The sequence below is a fragment of the Halichoerus grypus genome, chromosome 6 (assembly GCF_964656455.1).
Source record: "Halichoerus grypus chromosome 6, mHalGry1.hap1.1, whole genome shotgun sequence".
Lineage (NCBI taxonomy): Eukaryota > Metazoa > Chordata > Mammalia > Carnivora > Phocidae > Halichoerus > Halichoerus grypus.
The window spans coordinates 86,177,249-86,195,795 of NC_135717.1; the positions used below are offsets into that span (position 1 = coordinate 86,177,249).

An 18,547-nucleotide genomic window follows, 5' to 3' on the forward strand; every position below is an offset into this window, starting at 1 on the left:
CCCACTATGCTTCATGCCCACCCACACACCCCTGAAACTCTTGCCCCCACGGTTCTGCTCACATCCTATAAACCCAAGTTGCTTATTTTTGCCTACATTTGAGTCTATAACCGAACTGTCCACCTTTACCTAGAATTTACCTCCATAACCTAGTTAGTTTATCTCAAATCACTCACTCAGACAAGTGACCCTGAAGCTGGTGAGAGGTAAGAAAAGTCACCCAGTGGATATAGGCAGAATGGAGATCACTCATGGTGAGAAAAAGAATAGTTGTAAGGCAGTAGCGGAGCCAGAGAGTGGGGTGGTTCAGGGAATAAACAGAAAATGAGGAGAAAGTTTAGGTAGCTTTCCTAAGGTGTTTAAGTATGAATGAGAGAACTAAGTTGAGAAGTTCAAGGAGGGCTCATACAGTAGATTTGATTGGAAACTTAGGGCTCCAGCAAGATGAGGAAAAGAACTGGTGACGTCTCAACATGCGGTAATCTCTCGTTCTAAAAACAAAACAAAATTTGGGGGAAGGGGCATGTCCTAGGCCTGAATATGTTACAAGGCCTAACACACAAAATGACATTGAAAAACAGAGAGTAAGATTAATAGAACAAATAAATATCCCAGAAATAAAATACATATTTAGGAATTTAATATAAAGAAGTCAGCATGAAACAAAACAAGCAGATTCTCAAGCTTGGTTACACATTAAGAATCTTTTAGGGAGCTTTCTAAAAAATACCAATCCTAGGGTTCACTGCCTCCCACGTTGGAAGAGATTGTGATGATTATGAATCCCATAATTATGATTTCACCTATCAGCATTGGAAAAAAAGGACTATTTCCCAGGAGAGACTAAATTATAGCTAAGTTGAGAACTATTGAGATTGATTATTATTATGTGGATTATGCATATTATGATTACTCGTTTGGCAATAATAATCTCCATCCTTGCTTCATTCCTATGCAAAATTAAATTTTAGTTGTAAAAATAATTATGTGTTTTAAGAAACAAAAAATAACAGTGTAAGTTATATTGGATTGGTGAGGACTTGGTAAGTTTAAAACAGAAGATTCCTGGGGCACCTGAGTGGCTCAGTTGGTTGAGCGCCCAACTCATGATTTCGGCTCCAGTAGTGACCTCCTGGTCATGGGATTGAGCCCCCCGCAGCAGGCCCCACGCTTAGCTCAGAGTCTACTTGCTTCTCTCCCTTCCCCTGCGTGTGTGCTCTCTCTCTGTCAAATAAATAAATAAAATCTTTAAAGAGAGAGAGAGAAGACTCCTTCCAATAGGGAAAAAAAAAGTCACAAAGAAAGGATCAACCAGTGAATAAAAACATAGATATTCTATATAACTTAGTAACATAGTAAGAAAATTACTAAAATGACAATAAATAAATGGTCGTGAAAAGTGAAAAACAAAAGAAAGCCAATACACCAAACCAAAATGTTTAACAAATATGGAAGAAGGGTAATGTAAGATTAAAGATGTTTACCTTAACTAGTAATTAAATAATACACATTCAAGTAAAAACAAGAGGCAAATTTTTTTGTCTATCCATATAAGAAGAAAAAAGTGAAAGAGAATTATGATGCTCTGAAGAACCCTATTTAAAAAGCCCACTCTAACATATTAACAGGGCATCTAAATTTCTACGTTTATGGAAACAAATTTGGCATGTAAGAAAAGAGCCTTAATGACATTCATAATTTTGACCCAGTAATTTCTCTCCCAGGAGTCAATTATAAAAGGATTTTTTTTTAAAGATTTTATTTTTAAGTAATCTCTACACCTAACGTGGGGCTCAAACTCACAATCCTGAGACCAAGAGTCACACACACCACCAATTGAGCCAGCATCCCATAAAAGGATTTTTTTAATGAAAGATGTTTCTGAACATGCAAAAAATTTTATTATACTGTTATTTATTTCTTTTGAAAGCAGAAATAGGCATGTGCTTCAAAATAATCCCAGGACTTGAGCAGTGGAATTGTGTGGAGGATATAAATGAAACACGATGGGCCATGTGTTGAAAATTATTAAATTTGGGTTATTAATACATAGGTAGTCATCCTACCATCCTACCTATTTGCCTGCTTTTGTATATACTTGAAATTCTCTACAATAAAAAAATTAAAAGTGGAAATAAATTTTCATCAGGAAAAGTGGGATGGTTAATTTTATGCGTCAACTTGGCTAGGCCATGGTACCAATATAATTGATCAAATGTTATTCTAGATGTTTCTGTGAAGGAATTTTTTTTATGAGATTAACATCTAAGTCAGTGAACTTTGAGTAAAGCAGATTACCCTCCATAATGTGGGTATACCTCATCCAATCAGTTGACAGTCTTAAATGAAAAAGACTGATGTCCCCAGAAGAAGAGGAAATTCTGCCAGCATATTGGACTTAAACCGGGTCTCCAGCCTGCTTGCCTACCCTGAAGATTTTGGACTTCCCAACTATCCACAGATTCTTTAAAATAAATCTCAATGGATACATAGATACATAGACAGACAAACAAACATTCTGTTGGCTCTATTTTTCTGGAAAATCCTAACTAATACAAAGAGGGATGTCAAATTTTTATACAGCTATGCAATGGAATACTATAAATATATTAATTTTATGTTCAAGTTCATTAATTTTACGTTCAATTTTATATTCAAAGTTTTTAATATTTTTTTTATGTTAGTAGGTAAAGTAATATAGTCAGATTTAAAATTCATCAGGCTCTAGTTTAATAAAGTTCTATATTGGCAGCCATGTTTTAACATTATCTCTGTCTCTCTCTTTCTGACTGTCATTTTGGGCAAGTTTTATCACATCCCTGGGTTTTAATTCCTAATTCATAAAATAACGGATCATAATCCTTGAACTGCCTAGTCAGAGACGTTCTGGCAAGACAAATAACATATGACAGGACTTTAAAATTTTAGACTAAAAGAATTTTATGGATTTCAGAAATCCAAGGTAGAATTATCATGTTCCCCCTTTCCCCTGCCCCCTCATGCCTACTGCCCTCTCTTCTGAAGTATCCTTGCTGCCCACAGTTAAAGCTTTTCAATAGTAAATGATTTGAAGATCTGTTAAGCTGCTGTTAAGGCTTTGGTATTTCAGAGAATTTCAGGCCAATTCTACTCATTATTCCATCATTTTTTGATCATATGTTTTCTCCTCTCATATATCAATACCAATAATTTTTAGGAAGACAGATTGATGCAGATATGAGATGCACTTTGGAGAAAAACCTGAGATCAAATGAACGTTAAATAATACTATTTCTATACCAGCATGGATTCAAGTATAATGAGGCTCTGGCATTAATCTTTACTTTGGCTTCAGCTGCCTTCTGCCCTAGAATTGGTCATATTTTCCTCACCTAGATTATTTAATAGAAAGTTCTAGGAGAAATGAAGAATGAAAAGAATCTCAGGGTGCCTGGGTGGCTCAGTCAGTTAAGCGTCTGCCTTCAGCTCAGGTCATGATCCCAGGGTCCTGGGATCCAGCCCCACATCAAGCTCTCTGCTCAGCAGGGATTCTGCTTCTCCCTCTCCCTCTGCGTCTGTGTGCGCGTGCTCTCTTTCTCTCAAATAAATGAATAAAAATATTTAAAAAAAAATTCTCTCCTAATACAGGCAAAGGGGATATGAGATCTCAGTTATGTCCCTGGTTACCACAACCTTGTGTGTGACCTTAAGTAAGCCAATTAACATATCTTTGTCAAAGGTTTGTATATAAAGCATCATGAAATATACAGAGTAAAAATATAAGGCATTATAATTATTTTTACTTAGTATCCAAGAAAGCAAAACTATGATAAAACCAAAGCTATATAACATACATTCACTTAGAGAATTCAGAAGTGAAAACCAGAGGAAAGGTGGACAACAGAGTTTGTCTCTATCTTTTTAAGTAAGAAATGTAATACCTTCTACCATCCCCTCAAAATGGCTATGTAATCTAGTCCTTCTTTGCTACATGTTGACAGACAGAATCAGATCTACAGAAAAGTTAGGAATAGTAAATGCACCCTACAAGGATGCAGAAAGCGGTTTACCTGCCACCGTCCTGGCTTCTTGATTTGTCTTGGGAATAAAAATGTGGCAGTGACATGAACTTTAAAGATTTGCTTGGGGGGTGCCTGGGTGGCTCAGTCGGCTAAGCATCCGACTCATGATTTCAGCTCAGATCATGATCTTAGGGCTGTGAAATCGAGTCCCACGACAGGCTCTGCGCTCAGTGCAGAGTCTGCTTGAGCTTCTCTCTCCCTCTCTCTCTGCCCCTCCCCCCGCTCGTGCTCTCTAAATAAATAAATGAATGAATAAAATCTTTAAAGATTGGTTTGATTTTATTTTGAAATGAAAGAGGTAACAAGATCCCAATAGAGATAGGAAGAGAACAAAGATCGGAACTTTATTATCTAAATCCAGAGGAAAACCCTCAAAATTTTTGCCTAATATTTATTTAAATTGAACAACAAAAATTTACTAAGTACTTTTCACCATCCCTTGCTCTGGTTCCCTCCTCTATATGTCTCTCCTAACACAGTTTTAGATCTTTTCAGGACCCAGGAAAGGTTAAATATAGATATTGTATCCTGGACCCATATTATCTCTCCCTCCTTTCCCACAAACTCAGTTTCTTTCCATGAGTCAACATGGAGCAGAGTTCAGACAATAAACCAAGTGAAGCAATCTGCTTTGGACTCTGCCCTGCTCTGCTCCTCCTTAACTGTCATTTATGGGTAGCATAGCTTCCTTAATACTGGTTTTTGCTTCCCGCTATATCCTAGCACATTTTATGGCATGTAGTTACAATGACAAACATTCAAATAGTGCTCCCCATGTGTTAGGCACTGTTCTAAGCACTTTACATATAGATGAAGAAACTGGGCCACAGAGAGATTAAGTAACTTGCTCCAGATCACACAGCTAGTAACAGGGATTTGGAATTCCCAGGTTGTGTGGCTTCGGAATCTGTTTTCTTACATTATACCATCTTCTTAGCAGATTCTTGAAAATATTTTCTCTTTTCTTTTCTTTTTTCCTTTCTTTTCTTTTTTTCTTGCAAAATTAGAATTACCTTCAATATTGCTTTCTTTTTGACCCCACATACCATAAAACTCATCCTTTTTAAAGTGTATAATTCAGTGGTTTTTATATTCACAAAGTTGTACAACCATCACTGCTATCTAATTTTATATTTCCATCATGGGGCACCTGGGTGGCTCAGTCGTTAAGCGTCTGCCTTCGGCTCAGGTCATGATCCCAGGGTCCTGGGATTGAGCCCTGCATTGGGCTCCTTGCTCGGTGGGAAGCCTGCTTCTTCCTCTCCCTCTCCCCCTGCTTGTGTTCTCTCTCTTGCTGTGTCTCTCTCTGTCAAATAAATAAATAAAATCTTTTAAAAAAAAATAGAATATTTCCATCATCCCCCAAAAGAAACCTGTACCAATAGCAGTCGCTCCCCAATGCCCACTCCCCCCAGCCCCTGGCAATCACTAACCTATTCGCTGTCTCTATGGATGTGCCCATTTTGAACATTATATATGAATCGAATCATACAATCTGTAGCTTTGTGTCTGGTTCCTTTCACTTAGCATGTTTTTAAGGTCACCGATTGTATTAGGGTTCTCTAGAGAAATAGAACCAATAAGATACATGGATGTAGATAGATATACATAGATATGCAGATATGTAAGAGGAGATTTATTACAGGAATTGGCTCATGAATTTATGGAGGCCAAGAAGTTCCACAGTCCGCTGTCGGCAAGCTGGAAAGTCAGGAAAGCTGGTGGTACAATTCAGTGTGAGGCTGAAGCCCTGAGAACTGAGGACCACTGGTGTAAGCCCCACAGTCTGAAGGCCAGAGGATCAGGAGTTCCAATGTTGGAGGGCAGGAAAAGATAGATGTCCCATCTCAAGAGAGAAAGTCACCCTTCCTCCACCTTTTTTGCTCTATTCGGGCCCTTGGCAGGATGGATGATGCCAACCCACACTGGTGAGGGCAGGTCTTTATTCAGTCCATTGATTCAAATGCTAATCCTTTCCAGAAACGTCTTCACAGAGACACCCAGAAATAATGTTTCCCAGCTATCTAGGCATTCCTCAGCTCACTCAAATTGACACATAAAATTAACCAGCACAGTCTGTGGTCTGAGAAGTTTTCTTTTTGTGCAAACCTGATGCCACGCTCTCTCAACCTGTCTCTCCCTCTCTCCCTTTTCTCTCCCCCAATTCACTTCCACGCACCTCCCACCTGCGATGTTGTCTCCCTTAATGTGGAAATCCTTCTTCCAATCCTCAGATCGATTTCCTGGGTGTTCCAAGTGATCTGACCTCAGTACAGCTGTGTTGAGGGTCGAGGAAAGCCCCAGGTCCCCCTACTTCTCCACCATCTGAACTCCGCCTCCTAACCATCACATCCATGTTGTAGCATAAATCAGTACTTCATTCTTTTTTGTGGCTGAATAATGGTTTTAATTCTTAAATTTAAGTTTTTGACCTATTTTGAGTTAATTTCTGCATATGTTGTGAGGTAAGCATTCAACTTCATTCTTTTGCATGTGAATATCCATTGTTTCCGCACAATTTCAGTGTTTCTGTGTTGTATGTGAATATCCAGTGTGTCCGAACAATTAATTGTTTTGACACTGTGTGGAAAATCAAATGGCCACAGGTATGAGTTGGAGACTCTCAACTCTGTTCCACTGGTCTATATGGCTATCTTTATGCCAACAGTACACAGTCTTAATTACTTAGCTTTGCAGTGAGTTTTAAAATCATTAAATATGAGTCCTCCAACTTTGTTCTCTTTTTGACGATTGTTTTGGATATTTTAAGACCCTTACATTCCAATGTGAATTTTAGAATCAGCTTGATCATTCCTGTAAAAAAAAAATCCATCTGGAATTTGAGTAGAGATTACATTGACTATATAGATCAACTTGGGGAGTACTGCCATCTTAACAATATTAAGTCTTCCTACCTGAGAACACAGGATGTCTTTTGATCTATTTAGATCTTTAATTTTTTTCAATGATATTTTGTAGTTTTCAGTGGGTAACCCTCATTTGTTGTCGATGCTAACATTTACCGTTCTGTGGCCTCTAAAGGTTAAGCCAGAATTTGTGTATGACTTGGTGATAATACAGAATGTTCTGTCTCTGAGAAAATCCATTCTAGAACAGGTTGGTCAATACATGCCTCTTAGAGGCTGGCCAGACATGCTATCTATATCTAATACCATAGCATACTAAAAGGCCACTACTGATTCTTCTCATATTTGGATAAATGCACAGACCATAGAGCACCATATTGTGCAGCTCTTAGTGTCAGAACCCAGTGTATTTTCTTGGATAAGCCTGAGTTCGTCTAATTTCTCAGGTTGCCACAAATTGGTAGGATTAGAGATGGTATCCAAAGAATGACATCTCTAAATTTCTATCAACATAAATACTTCTTCATATCTAATCTACGGAGAACACTGCTCCCTGGGCACCCAAAATATGTTTGATTGAGGTTTAAATAAAAGCCACAAAGGAGCAGCCCCCAATATCACTGTTAAATTATAACTCAGGTGTAAAAAAATAAGGATTTCCATCTAGCACAGAGAGTTCTATCCCAGGGTTCAATGAACTTCTTTTTGTGAGTGAATTATCTCACACGCTATCTGAATATCTATAAACCCACAATCTGTGGCCTTGCTGATACTATCAAATCTTTATTGGCCATCTGTTTGTAGTTAAGGTAAGCTCATACTTCCATTTTTAAGTCAGCTTGCCTCCATTCCCCAGTCAATGCTAACTCAGTGGATTAAAAATAATCAATTTTAATATCAGCCCAAGAAGAGCAGACCTGGAAAGATAAATGTGGTGGTAAAGGGGTGGTGCTTTATAGATAATTATAAGATCACATTTGATTTATTTATATTTCTTTTTTCCCAGTCCTACAGAATTGGAATATTCCTCAAAGCTATCTTCATTTTTATAATAGAAAGCCACTTCAGAATACTCCACGGCTGTCTTAACAACTTCATACGTGGAAACTAAGGTCTGAGTGATCAGGTGACCTGCCCAAGGTCAGAAGATCTAATCAGATGTGAAAGTTCCCGATCTAGAATTCCAGATTAGACCGTCCTAAGAATGGAATGTGGGTGACGACGAGAAGGACAGGGAGTGAAACCCAAGTCACCCGGTGATACGGGAGATGCTTGGGCTTCAAGAACGGATGCAGATATGACAGAGATATGACAGGTTCAACTCTCAATATTCCAAAAGCCATTCTAGTCCCGTGCTGTAAATGTAGTAACCACTGCGGTGCCTTCTGGCCTGCTATAGCCACACCTCCCTGCTAAAGAAACAATGGAAAGAGCAGCCCTGCCTTCCATCTCTTACTCTGCCTGCTGAGCCAGCTGTGAAGTGCAACACACTCTCCACAAATGCGCAGAATCCTGAACAACCAGCCGAGCCCTCTGAAAGCCACGGGAAAACCTCACGTCCACAGCCTACCCGTGAGGAAACTCGGGCACACAAGAGAGGCGTCTTCCAACAGCTAGCACTCAAGCTAGGGCTACCATTGTGCGTCTTGAATCTCCACCTTGTGCTCTTTCACTACCATTCTCCACCATGCATAAGGCTGGCTGGAGATTTGACCCCTTGTAGTTATTCAGTTAAGTTTTGTAGCAGTGAGGATAAGGAAAAGGATCCTAGTTTCTAGAATTCCTAATGCAATTTACTTTCATGGTTTCTTCTGCCTGCTGGATCTTTGGGCTGTTTAGTGTCTGGACCAGGCTCAGAAAATCTACCCCATACATCTCCAAGGTTGAAGACTAGAGACTTCACATTCCAGTTGTGTTTTCATTGCAGGCACTGCAGGGCTTTCAGAATACTCTAGTGGATACTGTATTTCCTTCTTCTTCCTCTGCCAGAACTCATTTTGACTCATACTAAGATAGCAGCCCCCCCGGAACACTAAAAGGATCAGGCGTTGAGACCTGTGGGTAAAGACCACAGAGGTAGGAGGCAGGGCAGCTGCAGGCCAGACTGGCTTGATTTGTGGAATCTGCTTATAAATCTGATGGAAAATAAGGCAATGGAGATAAATATTTAGCATTCTTTTAGCCTTCCTCCTCTTTCCTTGAACCACAAGCAAGCCTGTCACTTCTACTACTCAGATAAACAAGCCCTTTCCTGCTGCCTTAGCCTCTAACCAGCCAGAAGGAGCACTACGTTGGGGCCCCGACTGAGCACGTGGGCAAGGGCCAACAGGAGCTTTTCTTGCCTGGGCCAAGCCAGTCCCATCTGGCTTAAGAGGGACTTTGGAGAAGTTGACCCAAAGGATACAAACTAGGGGTGGCTTTGACATACAACTGGCCCTGATGGTTGAGTACTATCAGAAAAACGTGCTTAGGGGGCGCTGGGGTGGCTCAGTCAGTTAAGCGTCTGCCTTCAGCTCAGGTCATGATCCCAGGGTCTGGGATCGAGTCCCGCATCGGACTCCCTGCTCAGCGGGGAGCCTGCTTCTCCCTCTCTCTCTGCACGGCCCCCCTCTGCCCGCTCATGCTCTCTCTCTCAAATAAATAAATTTTTAAAAATCTTTTAAAAAAAGAGAAAAGAAAAACATGCTTAGGATCAATTTCTCCAAACTCCAAATTATCACCTTTCACAAATGTTTTTCATCATTCAATTGATAGCATAATATGAATATAACATACATAGTATCTCCTGGAGTTCTTCAACACAAAACTCTGCATTTACCCAACACAGTACATTTGGTTAAATCATTCAAAACTGATGAGACAAAAGCTAATAATTTTGAAGCTTTCTCCAGAAAGCAAATTGGCTTAAAATATGAGCATTACATGTTCATTATTGAGATTTACCTATGGCCATAACATATATTTTGAAACAGCTTTTTCTTAACCTTTAGAATCTGCTACAATTTGTTCTTAGTAGAATTCTAACATAGCCTAGAACTATATACATATAATAATTTTAATTTAGGCCAGTGTTCTAGAAATAGCACCACATTTCTGTCTTTTGTAACCTGACATTAAGCACCACTGCCGTTTACTATGGCTGAGGCTATACGATGTTAACAGCTCTAGCAGGAAAATTAAAACAGGCTTCCTTTTCATTTATAATTCTTGCCAATAATTTAGTCCATAACAATCTGCAAGTGCAGGTTTGAAAAATGTAATCACTATCTTCAAGTTGATTTGATCACGGCCATTATGAAGAATTAGCTATATGGATAGGTGGCTACCGCCAGAAAGATTGCAATTATAACTGAGGACACAGACTGAGTTGCAGGTGGAGACAATTCTTAGAAGTTGGGACGCGACAGAGACTGATGAGGGCTAAAGAAGGCAGGAGCATCGGGAGATTCTTCCGTTCCCTGAAAACTCACCCTTACAAGTCGCATTCACAACATGATGTAGCTGGAACCTACAGTGCCCAACTCAGCTGGCGTTCTAAGCAGGAGAAAGTAGAGAAGGGCATCTGAGCTGAGGGGGTAAGAGTAGTAACCTCAGGAAAAGAGGCTGAAGTCAAGGGACCGGTGGGAACCCCTTCACCCCATCCCCACTTTCCTTTCTTGCCCAGAGGTGACTGTCACCCCAGCTAAATTCTAACCTATCCCCTCGTTATTTTCCTAGTTAGGAAACTCAGAGAAATTGTGAGAAATTCAAAAATAAAAGACTCATTTTTTTTTAACCTGGGAAGATTCCCCTGAGGTTTCCCAGTCTACCTCAACCCTTCATTCGCTAAGAGAGGGGGAAACATATGAGATAATGAAGGACATTGAGGTAAATCATAATAAAAGAGTGAGCACAAAAAAAGTGCCAGAGCTTAAAACAGATTTCAGGTCCCTGCACTCAGAACTGGACTCTTTCCACTCTACACGGATGTTTGTGCAAGGAGCTGCTTTGTGGGTGGGTGTGTGCACTCATCCCCTTCTACTTTCATTTTCCCTGTTAGAAACTGGGTCCAAGAGATGATATGCTAATATAGAGCATCGAAGACTCAACCTGCTTACTTAGTGCTTAATTGATTCATCTGTTATTATCTGGCTCTTCCCAACCAGATGGTAATTTCCTGGAGGGCCTGGTCAGCTTCTTTAGGTCCTTCATTAGCACAACCCAGAAGTAGGCAGAGGGCAGTAGCCACATCTAAAGTCAGAAGTACGGTGGGCAATTGAGACTGACTAAACCTAGCCTGGTGGGAAGGACAAGAATGAAGTGAGAGAGACAGACACCTTCATGAGAACAAGAATTTCAGGACTTCGTCTATTTTCTTTCTTCATTACTGTATCCCTTCCACTAGACGAGTGTCTGACACATATCAAAATTCATATGTCTGCTCAATAAAAAAATAGCTAACTTCACCTATAACATTGAGGGACGCCTGGGTGGTGCAGTCAGTTAAGCATCTGACTCCTGATTTCAGCTCAGGTCATGATCTCCGGGTTGTGGGATCAAGTCCCTCACCAGGCTCCCCACTTGGCAGAGAGTGCGCCTGAAATTCTCTCCCTCTCCCTCAGCACCTCCCCTCCCAATCTCTCTCTCTCTAAAATAAATAAATAAATCTTAAAAAATTAAAATATAAAAATAGCATTGAATCCAAAAGAAATTTTTATAGAAAAATAACCACTACAAATAAACTGGGTATAAAGAATTTAATTGTAATGCTAGAAGTACAAGTAGGGCTGGGAAGTCGTTTCTAACAGTGTTAGATAGGAAGCATCAGGGTACCCAGCTCTCTGCTCAGTGGGAACACATTTTTAGTTCTATCATTAGGCAGGACGCTGGTTTTCTCTATAAAAGGGATATAAAGTTCTTTGCTACCCATAGCAAGTAAAACATTGATCCGTCAGAGTGAAAATAGGACAATAAACCCAATAAAGAAAACCCAGTCATTGAAAGCTCAGTGTGGCTGGCAGATAATGGCCCCTCAAAGACCTCTATGTCCAAATCTCCAGAACTACCAATATGTTAGTTTTTAATAGTGTTAACATAACAAAAGGGAATAAAGATTGCAGATGGAATTAAGCAACTGACCTTAAAACAGGGAGATTATTCTGGATTATCCTGCGAGTCTGATGTAATCACAAAGACCCTGAATGTGGAAGAAAAAGGCCCAAGTATCACTGCCGGCATGAGGAGTGTGAGAAAAACGACATGGCTTTGCAGATGGAGGAGTCACAAGCCGAGGAATGCAAGCAGTCTTCAGAAGCTGAAAAAAAGCAAGGAAAAGGATGCTCCCCTAGAGCCTCCAGAAGCAATGCAGACCTGTCCACCCATCTTAGACTTCCGACTTCCAGAACTGTAAGATAAAAATCTGTGTTGGTTTAAACCACCAAATGTGTGCTGATTTGTTACAGAAGAAGTAGGAAACTAACACACTCGGGGCACCTGGGGCGCTCAGTCAGTTAAGCGTCTGACTCTTAATTTCGGCTCAGGTCATGCTCTCAGGGTCGTGGGATCGAGCCCCGTGTCAGGCTCTGCACTGGGCTCGGAGCCTGCTTAAGATTCTCTCTCTCCCCCTCCCTCTGCCCCTGCCCCTACCCTCACCACCCACCCCCTGCTCAGCGCACATACTCTCTCCCTCTCTCTCTTCTTTAAGAAAATAAAATAAAATAAAAAAGGAAACCAACACACTCAGTTTAAAACAGAACTGCAGAATCACAAAATTCCCTGTAGGAGTTTGGAGCACATGCTCACAGGAGCTGCTTGCCAAGAGTTGGAAAAGGTGGGAAAACAAAGTTTCTGCAGAAGACAACTGAAATACATGTGCTCAACTAACTTTGAGTGTGTACATAATTCAAGAACAAGGAACTGTTACGGGTTGAAGTGTGGCACCCCAAAGTTCACATGTTGAAGTCCTAGCTTCCAGTACCACAGAATGTGACCTTATTTGGAAATTGTCATTACAGAGGTAATTGAGATAAAAGGAGGTCATTAAAGTGGGCCCTAATCCAATATAACTGGTGTCCTTTTATTTATTTATTTTTAAAGATTTTATTTATTTATTTGACAGAGAGAGACACAGCGAGAGAGGGAACGCAAGCAGGGGGAGGAGAGGGAGAAGCAGGCTTCCCACCGAGTAGGGAGCCCGATGCGGGGCTCGATCCCAGGACCCTGGGATCATGACCTGAGCCAAAGGCAGACGCTTAACGACTGAGCCACCCAGGCGCCCCAACTGGTGTCCTCTTAAAAGGGGGAAATTTGAAGACACATATGCAGGAAGGATGCCATATGAACATAAAGACAGCCATCATCTACAAGCCAAAGAAAAAGGCCTGGGACAAATCTTTCCCTCCCAGCGCTCAGAAAGAACCAACAGCTTGACTTCAGACTTCTAGCCTCCAGAACTATGAGACACTAAATTCCTATTGCTCAAGCCACTCAGCTTGTGGTTGGTTAGAGCAGCCCCAGCAAACTAACACCGTGATAAAGGCACTGAAGAAAGGGTGTACGATTTTCACTGAAGCAAAACAGGTGTGCGGTCCTATTGAATTTTGCTTTCTTGAGGTTCACAGATACTGTGTTTTTTACAAACTGCAGGTCTGTGGCAACCTTACATTTTTTCAACAACATTTGCTCACTTTGTGTCTCTGTGCCACATTTTGGTTATTCTCACAATATTTCAAACTTTTTAAATTATTATTTTATTTGTTACTGTGGTCTGCATTCAGTGATTATGACTCGCTGAAAGCTCAGGTAACAGTTAACATGCTTTTAGCAATAAAGTATTTTTTTAAAAAAGATTTATTTATTTATATTGGGGGGAGGGAAAGAGTCTCTTTTTTAAAGATTTTATTTATTTCTTTTTTTTTAAGATTTTATTTGTTTGTCAGAGAGAGAGAGAGCACAAACAGGGAGAGCTGCAGGCAGAGGGAGAAACAGGCTCCCCAATGAGCAAGGAGCCGAATGCAGGACTCAATCCTAGGACCCTGAGATCATGACCTGAGTCTAAGGCAGATGCTTAACCGACTGAACCACCCAGGCACCCCAAGATCTTATTTATTTCTTTGAGAGAGAGAAGGCATGTGCATGAGAGAGAGCGAGCAGGAGCTGTGGGGAGGGGCAGAGGGAGAGGGACAAACAGACTCCCCGCTTGGCAGGGAGCCCGAGGCAGGGCTGGATCCCCATCAAAGGACCCCAGGATCACAACCTGAGCCCATAGCAGATGATTAACCCACTGAGCTACCCAGACACCCCTAGGGAGAGTCTTTAAAAAAAAAATGATAATTTTTTTCTAAGATTTTATTTATTTATTTGAGAGAGAGTGTGACAGAGATAGTGAGAGAGAGCACAGGTGAGGAGGAGAGGGAGAAGTAGGTTCTCCGCTGAGCAGGGAGCCCAACGTGGGGCTGGATCCTAGGACCCCGGGATCATGACCGATCCGAAGGCAGATGCACAACCGATTGAGCCACCCAGATGCCCCTGATAAATTTTTTTTAAGATTTTATTTATTTATTTGTCAAAGAGAGAGAAAGAGCACAAGCAGGGGGAGCGGCAGGCAGAGGGAGAAGCAGGCTCCCCACTGAGCAGGGAGTCCGATGTGGGTCTCGATCCCAGGATCACAACCTGAGCCGAAGGCAGACCCTTAACCAACGGAGCCACCCAGGCGTCCAGGAAAGAGAGTCTTAAGCAGACTCCACACTGAACATGGAGCCTGGTGCTGGGCTCTATCTCAAGACCCTGAGATCACAACCTGAGCGGAAAGCAAGAGCCTGGCACTTTAACCAACCATACCACCCAGGCTCCCGAGCAATAAAGTACTTCTAATTAAGGTATGCACATTGTTTTTTTACACATAATGCTATTGCACATTTAATGGACTACAGTACAGTGTAAACATAACTTTTATTTGTACTGGAATCAAACATTTTATTTGACTCCCTTCATTACAATGTTCTCTTTATTGCAGTGGTCTGAAACCAAACCCACAATATCTCTGAAGTCTGCCCCAACAGTTGGCCCTTGAACAATGCAGGGTTTAGGGACACCGACCCCCTGAGCAGCAGCAAATAAGAACATACCTTTTGATTCCCCAAAAACTGAACTACTACTAGCCTGTTGACTGGAAGTCTTACCAGTAACATAAACAATCGAGCAACACTTATTTTGTAGATTATATGTATTATATACTGTACTCTTATAATAAAGTAAGCTACAGAAAACACTTAAAAATCATAAGGAAGAGAAACTACATTTACTGCACTGTACTGAATTTATTTTTAAAAATCCATGTATAAGTAGACCCAAACCCGGGTTGTTCCTGGGGCAACTGTACCTCTCACTAAAAGACCAGGCTGGCCCCTCCCCGGAGGGGGGGGGAGAGGCGGGGGGGGGGAGGGAGGAGTACTGAGGAGGGTCAGTCAGGTGGAGGGCACGGTTCCCAGGTGCATTTCAGTGTGTGCGTGCTGCACCTTACAGGAGACTGACTTCCACAACTGCTGATGGCTCTCACTAAGTAGCAGGAAAAAAGCTTGGTCTGAAATGTATGAGAAACTCAGATGGCAAGAGGATTCCTAACAGAAAGAGGCCACGGTCACCTAAATGAAAGGGAAAGAAAGCAGACAAAATGGGGACGAGGTTGACAGGGAGAAGGGAAAGAAAGCAGACAAAATGGGGACGAGGTTGACAGGGAGAAGGGAAAGAGGCACAGAAAAAGAGAAGACAAAGTAAGAAGAAAACAGAAATTCGGTCACGAAGGAATGGCATATCACACCGTACAGTCATAAATATATAAAAGACAAAACCTGTAAGATGTTCCTTCCAAAGAAACACAGGTTCATTCACCTGGTGAGTATTGTTCGTTCACATAAAATTCGAACCGCCGCTCACAGCCGTCCCACTCTGGTCCTCACTCTTTTCTTCCCAAACGTCCAGGTCCACCCCTAGCTGCATCACTGCCATCCGGCGCCCCCCCTTCCTGCCCACCAACCCCAGCTCACTACCGTGTCCCTCCTCCGGCCACTCTGATTTCAGGTGCAACTGGCTCAGCCAGAAGGGAAAAAATGATCGCTTTGGATACGACAAGGTGAGCTAGCCTCAAGGAAATGCTTTTCAGTCCCTCCTTCCCACTGGTGGGGTGTGGCTGCCAGCAAAGGATGGAGTTTGGGCGGGCTCCCCACAAAGGGAAGTCTGTGGGCACGGAGGTTTCCGGGACTCACCACACACTAGCCAGCAGGAAACCTCTGCTGAAACTGTAAAAGCTGCACTTGTTACTGATCTACTTACTGAGTTCCTCCTCTAGTGATTGCTACGTGGTCAGGTATAAAGGAGACTTGAGTCCAAGTGAAAAATGGGAAGTCATTATAAAGCGCAACAGCGCCACCTCATGCCCGACCTTATAGCAGCGGCCTTCATCGGTGCTCTAAAAGGTCCGGATTTGATCAGGATTTAGCTTGATGAGTCCTCTCCTGGGATAATCGCAACCTCCAGGCTTTGCTGGAGAATCGCTAAGGAATAAATGGAAATAAAAGTATCAGTAGTAGGTAATCAGTCATTAGCATATGCTTTCTAAATACATTCTGGGCTCTCCTCTAGGGATATAGCATAAACAAAAGTAGGTCTATTACCTGCCCACATGGAATTTACAATCAGAGGAAACACGGAAGAAAATACAGGGCTGAAAGAACTCCATATTAGATACTAACACTCAATACAAGTTCTATTAAAGAAATGCGGGTCACAGATAACTTAAATAGGGGACCAGTTTGCTCAGCACTGATAGCATACCAAAGAAGCACCTATTTAGAACAGAAAGAATTTGGGCACAGTGTAATGTGGAGTATTTAGAGACTGAGGTACTTTAATTCTCTAGAGGCTTCTCTATTGAAATTTTTCTTCCTTCAGAGCTCTTTTAAAATTGGATGAACTGGGGCACCTGGTTGGGTCAGTTGGTTAAGTGACTGCCTTAGGCTCAGGTCATGATCCTGGGGTCTTGGGATCGAGTCCCGAGTGGGGTTCCCTCTGCTCAGCGGGGAGCCTGCTTCTCCCTCTCCCTCTCGCTCTGCTGTTCCCCCCCTGCTTGTGCTCTCTCTGTCTCTCCCTCTCTCTGTCAAATAAATAAATAAAATCTTTTTTTAAAAATTGGATGAACTATACTAAATGTCACTGAATTGCACATTTAAAATGGTTAATGGGTAACTTTATGTTATATGAATATTACATTAATTTTTTAAAAAAGGGATGAAATCTCATCAGCCAACTGTTCTTCCCATCTTTTAGGTCATGATTGATTAATAAAAGCCGAGTGAACTGATCTGAGCCTCATATTATGCAATCTCCTGCTCTGCTTTCCCAAGCATCAGAATCTCCCGAGGCAGAGGCTGTAGCTTGCTCATATTTGTAATTCGTGCAGCACCCTATTAGACTGCTACATCCCCATTCTAATTTACAGAATTTTGTTTAAAAATCTCATTACTGTGAAGGAACTATTACAGTGATAGAAGTTATAACCTCTAGGACATAGGGATTTTTTTAAAAAGCAAAATATAATAAAGAGGAAGAGGCCAGAATTTACTCTCCAATTTTATTGAGCAATTCAAATAAAAGATGAAAATTTTTTTAAATTTCTGAGATAGAGAAAATTCTGGAAACAGCAATGCTCAGACACAGAAACACCTAAGTACATACTAGATACAGTGCTAGCTAAACAAGGTATAAACAGAAGGTCTCACGTTTATACTCATGAATAGTGGCTAGATATCTGTTACTTCTTTTTTCCTCTCCAAGTGTTCATTCCCTTATAATTTCAATTATTGCCTCTTTCTCAAACGTCTGGCCCTCTGACTCATTTTCAGCAATGCTTCCATCCCACCATTCCTGCCAGGTGGTTATTTCTGCCTCACAATTAATTCATTAAGCGTTGGTTTGAGTGCTCATTATCTGCTCTGCTCATGTGAAGTGTTGAACTGTAGGAATTCACACTGAAATATCCACCGGAGACTTCATTCTGCAGTTTACTCCAGACGTGCCTTTGCTATATTCTGCTCTCCTCGGAACTCCTGCAACAGCCATCCGTTCATGTGTTACTTAGCACATTCTCTCTTGTGCGATTCCTGCACTTGTGAGGGATCCCTGCTTGGAATCTGGTGCGGTGGATACTCCCGAAATCTATTTACGTGAGGCCTGGAGAAACCCCTGGGAAATCATTAATTATAAGGAAAAAGAGAGTCGGGGCAGGACTTACAACTGAGCCCTAAGGAAAGGAGACTGTAACTGTAACTGGTAGAGTTATTTCACAAAGCAACAACATCAACAAACTATATTAGACCCTGGGTAGTGTTGCTTTGGAACGGTTTCAAAGGCATTTAACACAGAAGTGAGGCAGACAGATTCTCCGACTTTATCTGAAAATGCAGCCCAGCTTCACCATGGGAGGGCAGCGGGATGCTGAAGCCTACCTGGAAGGCTTGGCCGCACAGAGAAACAGAGCGATCCTGACGGGAGGCTGTAAATGGAGTCAGCAATAGAGTCTCTGCGGCAATGCCTGGCGCCTAACTGGGGCTTCTCAGGGCTCGAGAGGACAGTAGACATCAGCAG

The 18,547-nt window shown here is 41.6% G+C and overlaps 1 protein-coding gene across 5 annotated transcripts in view; it reads right to left on the minus strand.

Moving 5' to 3' along the window:
- The window catches only part of STYK1 (serine/threonine/tyrosine kinase 1), a 46,291-nt gene extending 30,260 nt beyond the window's left edge, over nucleotides 1–16,031 (minus strand). For 3 of the 5 annotated variants that reach the window (XM_078075614.1, XM_078075610.1, XM_078075609.1), the window contains exon 1: nucleotides 15,797–16,031. The gene's annotated coding sequence lies outside the window, so the exon portion shown is untranslated. Of the gene's footprint in view, nucleotides 1–12,046; nucleotides 12,105–15,796 lie in introns of all 5 variants that reach the window. The other 2 variants (XM_078075612.1, XM_078075613.1) reach the window with 2 other exon arrangements.
- Between the last annotated feature and the right edge of the window lie 2,516 nt (nucleotides 16,032–18,547).